Consider the following 12,864-nt stretch of genomic DNA (forward strand, 5'->3'; position numbering starts at 1 on the left):
CAGTATGGAGAGGCCAAGTGTATATACTGCAGTATGGAGAGATCCAGTGCATATATTGCAGTATGGAGAGACCCAATGTATATACTGTAGTCTAGAGAGACCAAGTGTATATCCTGCAGTATGGAGAGGCTAAGTGTATATACTGCAGTATGGAGAGATCCAGTGCATATATTGTAGTATAGAGAGACCCAGTGTATATAATGTAGTCTAGAGAGGCCAAGTATATATCCTGCAGTATGGAGAGGCCAAGTGTATGTACTGCAGTATTGAGAGATCCAGTGCATATATTGCAGTATGGAGAGACCCAATGTATATACTGCAGTATGGAGAGACCCAGTGTATATACTGCAGTATAGAGAGACCCAGTGTATATACTGCAGTATGGAGAGACCCAATGTATATACTGTAGTTTAGAGAGACATAGTGTATATCCTGCAGTATGGAGAGGCCAAGTGTGTATCCTGCAGTATGGAGAGGCCAAGTGCATATACTGCAGTATGGAGAGACCCAGTGTATATACTGCAGCATGAAGAAACCCAGTGTATATACTGCAGTATAGAGAGACCCAGTGTATATGCTACAGTATGGAGAGATCCTATGTATATGCTGCAATATAGAGAGATCCAGTGTATATACTGCAGTATGGAGGGACCCAGTGTATATACTGCAGTATGGAGAGACCCAGTGTATATACTGCAGTATAGAGAGACCCAGTGTATATACTGCAGCATGAAGAGATCCAATGCATAAACTGCAGAGATCCAGTGTCTGTACTGAGTATGTATGGAGAGATCCAGTGTAGATGTTAAAGTATGGAGAGATCCAATATAAAAAAATGTGTAGTTAAGGCATCATGGAAAGCAAAAGTGTAGATATTGCATTATAGAAAGATCCAATGAAGAGGGTGCCGAATGGAAACTTAAGTATAAAAGGAAAAGGTATAGATATGAAATAACAAAGTGTAGATAATGCATTATTGAAAGAACCAATGTAGATAGTACTCATTGTAACGTATAAAGAATTAGGAAAGATGAAGCAGAGTTATCCTGTTGTTGCAGTGGGAAAAGAACAAGTCTGTATGATACAGTATGAAAATAACTACTGTAGATAATGCAGTAAGAACAGAAAAGATGCTGGTAGTGCAGATAATACAGCATGGGAAGATCCAGTTTATAAAATATAGTATTGGAAGAAAAGTACAAATAACTAAGTATGAAAAGAATCAATGTATATAATGCACCACGAAACAGTGTGGATAAGGCACTATAGAAAACAGTGTAGATAATACAGCATGGGAAGATCCAGTTTATAAAATATAGTATTGGAAGAAAAGTACAAATAACTAAGTATGAAAAGAATCAATGTATATAATGCACCACGAAGCAGTGTGAATAAGGCACTATAGAAAACAGTGTAGATAATGCAGCATGGGAAGATCCAGTTTATAAAATATAGTATTGGAAGAAAAGTACAAATAACTAAGTATGAAAAGAATCAATGTATATAATGCACCACGAAGCAGTGTGAATAAGGCACTATAGAAAACAGTGTAGATAATGCAGCATGGGAAGATCCAGTTTATAAAATATAGTATTGGAAGAAAAGTACAAATAACTAAGTATGAAAAGAATCAATGTATATAATGCACCACGAAACAGTGTGAATAAGGCACTATAGAAAACAGTGTAGATAATACAGCATGGGAAGATCCAGTATATAGAATGCATTATGAAAAGAACCTGTGAAGATATTGAAATGTGAAAAGATGCAATATATAGAATGCAATATTGAAAGATCCAGTGTAGATGATTGATCACGGAAAGAACTAGTGTATATACTGCAGCGTGGGAGAAATCAGTGTAGATAATGCAGTATGACGAGAAACAGTCTGAATAACCCAGCATAGAACGAACCAGTGAATATACTGCTGTATGGAAAAAGGTGCTAGTGTTTATAAAGCAGTACGAAAAGAACAGGTAGATGATGCAGAGAGGAACAGGAAAGTCTGTAGTAAATAACATGGGAAATGATATGGAGGTGAGATGGTGTTGCTCCCTCAGTGTGTCCACCGTCAGATGAGATGGCGCTGCTCCATCAGTGTGTCCACCCAGAGGTCAGATGGTGCTGCTCCGTCAGTGTGTCCACCATCAGGTGAAATTGTGCTGCTCCATCAGGTGATCCATCAGTGTGTCCACCCAGAGGTCAGATGGTGCTGCTCCATCGGTGTGTCCACTATCAGCTGAGATATGCTACTCAATCAGTGCTACCACAATGAGGTGAGATGGTGTTGCTCCATCAGTGTATCCACAGTGAGGTGAGATGGTCCGGCTCCATCAGTGTGTCCACCATCAGGTCAGATGGTTCTGCTCCATCAGTTTGTCCACAGTGAGGCGAAATGGTGCTGCTCCATCAGTGTGTCCACCCAGATGTCAGATGGTGCTTCTCCATCAGAGTGTCCACCATCAGGTGAGATGGTGCTGCTCCATCAGTGTGTCCACAACGAGATGGAGCAGCGTGAACGTAGAACGCAGTAGATGAATTTATTCAAAGAAATTGAGTACATAAATTATGTAAAATTATAAATTGCACATATTTCAGATTATCATCTATGAAATGCTATGACATTGTGTATGCGAGTGTGTGTATGTATCATGTAATCATGGCCATTGGTACAAATAGGTAAAACGTTAATACCATTCTTAAGGTATGAAGTTCAACTTAACCCTTAAAATGATGTGATTTTTTTCTGCCACAAGGAATTAATATTTCAGTGTGAAAACACAGGGTCCTCTTAACTTTGTTAATGATCATAAAATATGTTTTTAAAGAAACTGTTTTCAACTTTTAAGTAAAATATTTCGTAAACAGAAAAATTGTATTTAATCAGCTGCGAGAAATGCGATTTTATCATCATCTAAGGGTTTAAAGTAAGGTAAAGTATTGCATTTTTGAGTGGATACATAACGTCCATGCATACTTCTTCCCACCATATCTTTACTAGTAGAACACGTGTTCGTCGTATCTAAACTTGTCATATTCGCCAACATCAGAAGGGACTGACTGACTGAGTTTGTTTTTACGCATCTTTTAGCATAGCCATTGTACCCATGTGGGGATTCATATCCTTTTGATGACTTGATTTTATGACATGTATTCATTATGAATAATAAACTTTAAAAAAAACGTTTCTAGTCACGGTATGATAGAAATACTGCCGGACAGTGAGGTAACTAGTGGTTAAAGTGCTCTCTCGTCAAGCCGAAGACAGGGGTTCTATTCCCCACATAGGTACATTGTGCGAAGCCCATTTCTGATGTTCTCCGCCATGATATCGCTGGAATATTGCTAAAGGCGGCGTAAAATTAAACTGACTCCCTTAAATATTGCTGGTGTTACTTTAAATTTTAACCCAATCCCTCGATTAAATCTACAAAAGACAGTGTTTGTTTGTATTTTTTCGCCAATATTGTAATGGTACTTAAACGGACCGGTTTATCTGTCCTTCCTAGGATCGTGGCTCCCAGTTGGTTACCCCTTACTTGACCCTCATTCAAGTGATAAAGCGGTTTTATGAAATATTCGGGAATCTGTGATAATAGAGATATGACAACTAAATACGTACCGAGGTGAGGTACAACACTAAAACACTTCGCGTTGTGGTTAATGCTTGGAATGTGGTGGTTTTCACAGATATGTCATATTTCAAGAAAAGATAGAGAAGGAAACATTGGTCCAAATTTCAAGAACATGCGGGATGGCAATATTTTGAAATCGGTCTTATCACATGGGTGTAAAATGTGTATAATATAGTGGTATCTCAATGCGAGAGAGTAACTTTAGTCCAAGCCGCTTTTAGCAATATTCCATCAATATCACGGCGGGGAAAACCAGAAATGGTCTTCACACATTGTACCCATGGGGGGAATCAAACCCGTGTCTACCACGTGACGAGCGAACGCTTTAACCACTAGGCTACCCCATCGTGCGGAAATAAGGTGAAAAATATTACTGTTTAACGATCACGCATATATTGATAAGCTTGCTTGGCGTATACCAAGTACCAAACACTGTATGTGTATGGATATGATTTTTCTCTGACTCATGCAAGTATTTCGCTAAGAAGAGATCGATACTTTTTCATTGATCTAAAATGCAATAAAAACATAAAAAATATGCTTGACGTAATGCATAGTATGTTATAGTCCGAGTCATTTAAACAAGAGACCTGTATTCGGGATACAGCCAGATTTCAACATGTGAAATCATTAACAAATCAAAGTTGCTGCTGTCAATGAGTATGAAATCGGCGACCTCATTTGGATTCACAGATAAAGAAAAACATGTGACGTTTTCGCCAGACGCCAATAATCAATGACCGTGTAACAATGGATATAATTAAAACTATGACGTTGCCAGTGAAATATATTATCTACACAACAGCAATAGTGATTAAAATATACACATGTATGCGGCAGCATAAGACACAGTTTAATTAACATGAGAGTCATCGCGTTCCATAATCGATCGGAATTTCATAGGAGAAAACCGATGAGTGCATAGGGGCGAAATGTCCCCAACAGAGCACCGTACATTATCGATTTCATTCCATGCGAGAGGCATTTCTTACTGGTGTAGGCACCGCACATTGCTTTGGCTTTCTCTTTTCCTCAATATCTTCAACCAATCGACTGGCCTCAATCTGATCACGTGACCTTCTAATAATGCAAGCATTTTTGCCATGGCTTGGCTATGTTAGTATTCTTGCTATGGTCATATGAAAACTGATCGTATTACAACGGACGGACTTAATTCATTACTAAGAAATTCCGCCAGCTTTAACGCCGCGCCGCTCGCAGCAGGCTATTGACACGACAGGCCCAACTGGCGTTCACCCAATACAAGAAGCCAAAGCTCTCTATTGATTGTCTGTGGCCCTGTTGGACGTTACACTTCACCCGGATTATAGTTGAAGCTCCCCCTCCTGCGAGCATGCTGGCTCATTAGTTGACCTGGCAGGAGTTGGAGTAGCAGTCTCATCGTCTCGCTCGAGTGGCGCGTGTTCGATTCCATGAAATGCCCAATCTTTGTGCGAAAGAATATCAATGGATTTGTTTGTAGCTTTGCTGTTTAATGGGAACACACTGAGTTGCAATTGTGGTATGTGTTTATTTGAATAACGTAATGTTATCTAAACCACATGTGAAGAAGATACACTATGTTATGGTCTAGACAATGAAACCAAGAACGGAAAATGTATTTCAAGGGATGCTCTTTTTCTTAAGCGCTCGCAATGATCAGTTATTTAGAAACTAACAAATTAAGTAATGAAGAAAACTGAAAAGAAGTCAATTCCACATCTCGGTATAAAGGTTCACGAGCACCTTAAAACATCGGGTAGATACAATGTTAAAGGTATGAAAAAAACACTTACTCGTGAGTGCAATTAAATCTCTTTAACCGAAAACTACACCGGCAAAAATGAAAATGTGTTGGGGTTTTTTTTATACAAAAGAATTTTAGTGGATTTAAACATATCAGCGAAGCAGTTTAAATGTACCACAATCACAAATGTATTACAATTCCGGGGTGAAGATGACGCAAATGCCTGTAACATACTTGAAAATTCAAAACTGATGGACTCAAGAGAGAATATGCTGGAAAGGTGGACTCAAATTACAAACGTCCTGATAAAGTTTAGACTATCGACGCCTTGTAAGATACCTATTAGCATGATGCATGTGGTGTAACCTGTTATAGCCCGATGTCACCCCCCAAAACACTTTCTTGTATCTTTCCACTGTAGAGAAGGTGTTGTTTATGCCACACGGTTGTAAATGTGGATTGTGTAATGAAATACGTGTTTGATCATATACGTGCATACGTGCTTGCGCGCGCGTGTCTGTGTGTGTTATGAAAATGTGAGCATGTCTGTGGTGTGTTTGTGTGATTGTCTGTGCGTGTGTGTGTATTTGTGTTTGCGTGTGTGAGAGAGAAAGTGTGTGAGAGAGTGAGAGTTAGGGGGAGAGTGTGTGTAATAAATGATAGGTACGGGAGTGCGGTTGTTTGTGTTCTCTCTCTCTCTCTCTCTCTCTCTCTCTCTCTCTCTCTCTCTGTGTCTATGTGCATGTGTGTATTTACATGTTTATGCGTCTGTGCGTGCGTGTGCGTGTGTGTGTGTGTGTGTGTGTGTGTGTGTGTTTGTGTGTGTGTGTGTGTGTGTGTGTGTGTGTGTGTGTGTGTGTGTGTGTGTGTGTAACCATAATCACCACTGTGATCATAACGGTTAACGTTCGTCTTGGGCGAATAGTGTTATCAGAGTTATAGCCCTTTACGAGAGAAAACGGAACATATACAATAGTAATCGTCTGTGAATAAGGGCAAGCATCCTCTAAGTGACCATCCATTGTTTACCCACCATTCAACCAGACACAACCTACAATGATGAACAAATATTGTTGATTCACATATAAAGAGAAAGACAAGTGTTTGTTTAGTTATAAGTATCAGAACATGGTTGCATTCCTTTGCAATAAGTCAGAGATGAATGTTAAATGTTTGTTTTCCGTATGAATATTTGTATATGATGATGAATACCATCGGTTATGTCTTTTCTGACTGGATAAATCTATTACCCTTTACATAATTATTATACTATATGCCTTGAACGCCGTGAACATCCGGTTTAAAATTGTCTTCTTCAAATTATGTTGTTCTTTGAGGCAACTTACGATAGCGTGTTTTCAGGGTCGGTCAGGGTTGATACAAATCATCGCATCCCAACTGCGTAGATCAATGCTCATAATGAATATCACAGAATTTCCGGCCCAGACTCGATTACTTACAGTCCGCCTTAGTGTAAGTGTAATATTGATAGGAATGTCTGTCTTAGTCAGCGAAATCAGATGTGGTAAACAAATTTAAATCGCAAAATGTGCAATATTTTCTTAACAGATCACCGCACAATAATGTTCTTGGATCAAACCATATCACAACTATTCATGATAAATTAGCACGACTACTCATGATGAACTAGCACAATTATTCATCTTGAACTAGCACAAACTAGTTTCCCGAGTGACATTTTCCTTCATCTTGATATATAAGAACGCTTATATAGGAAGACGAGTCGTTTGTGAATTCACATGATTAATGGCGCGGTTGTCATCACCGATATGCTGACGTTCCGTTTTCTGTGCATGTGGTTACTGTAAGTCAACGATGTCACCTATATTTAACAAGAGAGTTGGGGAACTATCATCGGGGCGTATGAAAGGGTACAACATACCATCAACTGACTGACCGTCAAAAACCAGCATATGGTACAAGCTCCGGCATTGACAAAATATATAGTAGTAACCATGATTCTATGCTTACAAAGTTTTGTTAATCGTTGATCATAGCATTCTTATTGCAACATGCCAATCTAATGAGGGTGTACTGAAATTGTATTATCAACAGCATACCACTTTACACTTATCTCTCTCTCTCTCTCTCTCTCTCTCTCTATCTCGCTCGCTCTCTCTCTCTCTCTCTCTCTCTCTCTCTCTCTCCCTCTCTCACACACACCCTGCAATATTTCTGCTTAGAAATTGACAGTGGGTTAAAAAATTTTTAATGTAGATTTCTACATGCATAAAGATACGACTAAAAACTTTTCGCCTTTGAAAAACCAGCCAGACAAAAACATAACTAAATGCAGATGCAAATAAGTAGCAAACTCGGTGAAAAAACGGATCAACTTTAAGAATGCCGTACTTTCAGAAGTGCGTATTAGCTTCACGTGTAACAGTGGCGCTAGTCCTGTCGTAACAGATACCGTCATGCTAAGTATGTTGTAACTCTCCATCTGCTACCCTGGAACATTGATGTTAGTCCTGTCGTAGCAGGTACCGCTGTCATCACTGGTATATTGTAACTCTCCATCTGCTACCCTGGAACATTGATGTTAGTCCTGTCGTAGCAGGTACCGCTGTCATCACTGGTATATTGTAACTCTCCATCTGCTACCCTGGAACATTGATGTTAGTCCTGTCGTAGCAGGTACCGCTGTCATCACTGGTATATTGTAACTCTCCATCTGCTACCCTGGAACATTGATGTTAGTCCTGTCGTAGCAGGTACCGCTGTCATCATTGGTATATTGTAACTCTCCATCTGCTACCCTGGAACATTGATGTTAGTCCTGTCGTAGCAGGTACCGCTGTCATCACTGGTATATTGTAACTCTCCATCTGCTACCCTGGAACATTGATGTTAGTCCTGTCGTAGCAGGTACCGCTGTCATCACTGGTATATTGTAACTCTCCATCTGCTACCCTGGAACATTGATGCTGGTCCTGTTATATACAGTACTACCAGGATTAAGTTGGGATTGCATTTATCAGGGCAGCATTCGGCGTGTGCTATATTTTACATCTGGAATATGTACATGTAGGATATTTATTTGAAGGAAGAAGTATTCAGAATTTCAGAAGTTCATGTAAGGTAATTCAAGTACAAAGCTACACAGTATGGGCTTCAAACTACACGAACGTCAGTAATAATGCAGACGACTTGTGGATAAATAATCTGGATAATAACTTATTGTTTAGTGCACAGATTTTTACATCGCTTTCGCTGTTTAACTTGGAAACGGTGAAAAACTGTTCACTGAAACGTCGCTATATGCATTAAACAATATGTTCTTATTCATAAAGTAGCAAATTTTATCATTGAGGCACTAAGTTCTAAAATGCCAATCAAACATTTGTATTAAGGTCTTTGACCTTTGCTGTCCAAACTCCGCCAGTTGCGGTACAGTAAAATGAAAATTCAAATCGTTTAGGATGTGAATATATATCTCCATTTCACATTGCACCTCAACAGGATGGAAGAAAGCATTTATCCTCGGAGTCTTTTTGATTGTAAAGCTTCAGGAGTCAGCTCCCTTGGATATGCAGAAATCAATGTTATCAAGATGAGCAAAAAGTACTTGCATCCCTTACATCTGCATAGTCCTTAGATTAATTGTGATAAATTTGGAATGAAGCTCTGTTCATTCTGTATGAACGGAAGTATGACTGACAGCACTACCATTCGCGTTAAATGTGTAAGAGCTGATATACGTATGAGGAACATACACGTTTCTGAACATACCCAATGGTTTGAAGCGGCCCAATAATCCCCCTCCTTTTATGTGCTCGTTTTGCATCGACATGAACAGCTTATAAACATTCCAGCGTAGTACCTACACGCATAAAAGTAATAATCAAGACAATCTCACAAAATAGGAGAGAGGGGCACACTTCACACATTTAGGCACAGACACATACACAGTGACTTGCTGTTTAGGTAGAGCAACGGGAAGGGACATCGGGTCATAGATGCAGTGTATGGAGAATATACACGATCCCCGAAGCGGGTTCTCCTGTTCTTCTAATCCATCGTGTGAAAGCACGTTACCCCTAATCATGAGTTAACAAAAGTTGCAGTGAGTGAGATAATTTTGTTCTACGCAGCTCTTAGTAATATTCAAGCTATATGGCGGTGGTCTGTGAAACATTGAGTCTGAACCAGACAATTTAGTGATGAACAGCATGACTATTGATCTACGCAATTAGGATACAATGAGTTGTGTCAACCAAGTCAGCAAGCCTGACCACCCAAAGCATGGGTTACTGAAGATCAATTCTAACTCGGATCTTCACAGACCAATAAGGTTGTTAGGGTCAACAACAACATAGTCAAGAAGACTTCAAATTACCGGACTTTACTTCCTCCTTAACAGTCACACCCCATGATGTAGATGGAATTCTGGCGTCACTCACTCACTCACTCACGCGTGGAAGATAATCGTTGGCAGGTGATGAGGAATGTTCCTTAAACTGCCACATGTCGTCATTTTGCTTACGCGTCACTGAATAACCAGATCATACATCTAATCTATACTGTTAAAACACACGTAATTTCAGTCTTCCTATCTGCTAAAACACAACATTTATCTATTTACTTTGGGGAAACTGATTGAGACTGATGTACATTGTCACCAATTTTTAACCCCTTCCACCAAACAAAAGTACCTGTCAGATAGCGGCAATTTAAAGTAGTAGGAAGCTGTATATTGTATAAATGTAGTATTTCTTGTTTTTTGGTGATAATACTAGGTTGTTTTAGCCACGGAGATTTAATGCACTGGCATCGCGCATCGGCGTTATAAAGTGATAAAAATGACCGACGAATATTTTCACATCATGTATAGACACCGTCAAATGACCGACGAATGTGTACACAACATGTATAGACACCGTCAAATGACCGACGAATGTGTACACAACATGTATAGACAGCGTCAAATGACCGACGAATGCATACACAGCAAATATCGACACCGTCAAATGACCGACGAATGCATACAGAGCAAATATCGACACCGTCAAATGACAGACGAATACATGCATAACAATTATCAACACCGTCAAATCATCGACGAATGTATACACAACATGTATTGTCATCGAAGCGTAAGTCGACACCACGCATTGAAATATTGTACATCATATCGAACAGATTTGACTTGATCGACGAACATCTCGCCACCACATATCATCACCGAGTGATCAAAAGTCACAAAATCGACACAATGTTACGTGATCGACACATGTAAGCGACATCATGTCACATGGCGGACCCATGTCGCAAAAACAATGTCACATAACTGATGTATGCAGCGACCCCATACCACATGATCGACGTATGTAGGAAAGACATGTCATATGATCGACATATGTTGTCACGCCATGTCACATGATCTAGGCATGCAGACACCATGTCACATGATCGACGTATGTAGGGACGACATGTCATATGATCGACCTATGTGGTCACACCATTTCCTACTATCCTCCTAACATCAACACCATGACCTACGTACTTAGTGACAATCCGTAGGCATACTTCGTTACTTGAAGAACCTATACACCGAGGACACGTAGTGACAACATGTTACATGTGTGTGTAGACAGACGCTTGGCAATAGCCTTAAATGTTTAAAATTGCTTCTTCTTTTACAATTCACCATGAACACATACATGCCCTGCTGGTAGACTAACAACAGAGGTTGTACGCAACCCAGACAACAATGTAATCATGGCGACTGGGCAGAAAAGAATAACCTGATAAATTACACTGTCATATAAAGGGAAAGGTATAAACAGAACACAATTAATTTCTTATCTTACAAAAGATAAATAGATCAATTCATTTCGACGTCTGTCGTCAGATATCGAGTCAAATTGGATAAGTACGTCAGATAAAGCCCGTATCGGCATGTGCAGATAAAGGATCATGTATAGGTATGTGTTAAGGCCCTGTAGGTCCGTGGGACTGTGGTGCATATCTACATACCCTCAAGTATCCATTCTGAAGGGTGAACACGTCAAATGTACTACTGAATACTGAACATTGCCAGGTAAGAAATCTTGTTTGTCATGGGAGTGCTAAGGCTAAACAGGCTAAATGAATTTCTGTTAGAAGCAGGTGTTTCATGGTGATTAGTTCAATAGAGAAAGGTTTATTCGTTCTTCTCGATCCACCCAGACATTTCAGATCAGAACGGGCCTGCATTGTAAAAGTCTTGTCGTCTTTTAAAGCGATGAAGACGGGATACAGTTGTCGACGCCATCGTTTCTCGACCGCAAACTTTGTTGTTAATGCTATCAGTCACTGGTTTTCGAGGTATAATCTCGATAATTTAAGGACTGTCCAGTTAATTTATTGATTGTGGTTTGAATCAATAATGAATCTCTCTCATCTTTCTATTCCCCTTTTCTTTTAACAAAATGACAGACGCGAGTAAGTATTGATTCAATGTTGCAGCGCCTTTGTAAATCAACTACACTGAAAACAATAGGTTGCCCTCATATTGCTATTGCGATTATCTGTCTTCTTTCAGTCGTGGCCGAAAATGCCTATATCCAGCGGCGCGCTCGACTGGCCAGTTAGTTACTATGCCAAACCGACAGCCGTCGACAACATCGCCACCGGCTTCGACAACGACGACCCCTGGTCACGCCATTATGCCTATCGTAACTGGACATGGAAGAAGATGCGAAACAATCGAAAGAAGAAGAAGGTATAGGTGTGGCTATCCCATATATTTATATATCATATCTACAATGTTCTATTTGTAACACATTTATTTAAACGTTTGTTAAAAATACCAACAAGACAAAGTTGCGTCCAGTTGTATCCCATCTCCAAATATATACAAGTAAATGTGAACTCTGAGATCTTTTATCAAATATTACACATATAAATATATCTCATTCACACACGAGTTTGTAACTGTTTCAGCATACTCTGAAGACTTTCTTAAGAAAACGAACCGACAAAATATTACAAATTTTATTCCACTCAAAACACCTAAGGGCACCATAACTTAAAATCCAGTTCTAAGACTCATATACTATAACCCTCTAACTGGAATACTTTGGCATGTAAAAACGTACATGTCAGTATAAGACTTTACGTAAGTGATGCTGCCTGTGGGGACAAAATTAAACAATTACAGATCTAACTCAAGCTCTGCAAATATCACAGGGTAAACCTAACTTCAGTTGAACAGTAGAGGAAATATATAGGGACACATTGCTAGATATTACAGTGGCGTATTCAAAGATAGGCTAAGAGCATGTTGGTTTTAAGAACATATTACAAACCGATTATATGTTTGCCTGAAGGACAAAGCCTCTCCTGAAGACAGACGGCGCCATGGTAGACGGTGTTGCTGTTGTGTGTTATGGTGGTTAACGGCGCTGTTTCTCATCATCCTGACTCTCATTCTGTTCATGGTGTTCTGGATCAGTACGTATAACCGTTCAGTACTGT

This window comes from Haliotis asinina, chromosome 10 (assembly GCF_037392515.1).
Source record: "Haliotis asinina isolate JCU_RB_2024 chromosome 10, JCU_Hal_asi_v2, whole genome shotgun sequence".
NCBI classification, from domain to species: domain Eukaryota; kingdom Metazoa; phylum Mollusca; class Gastropoda; order Lepetellida; family Haliotidae; genus Haliotis; species Haliotis asinina.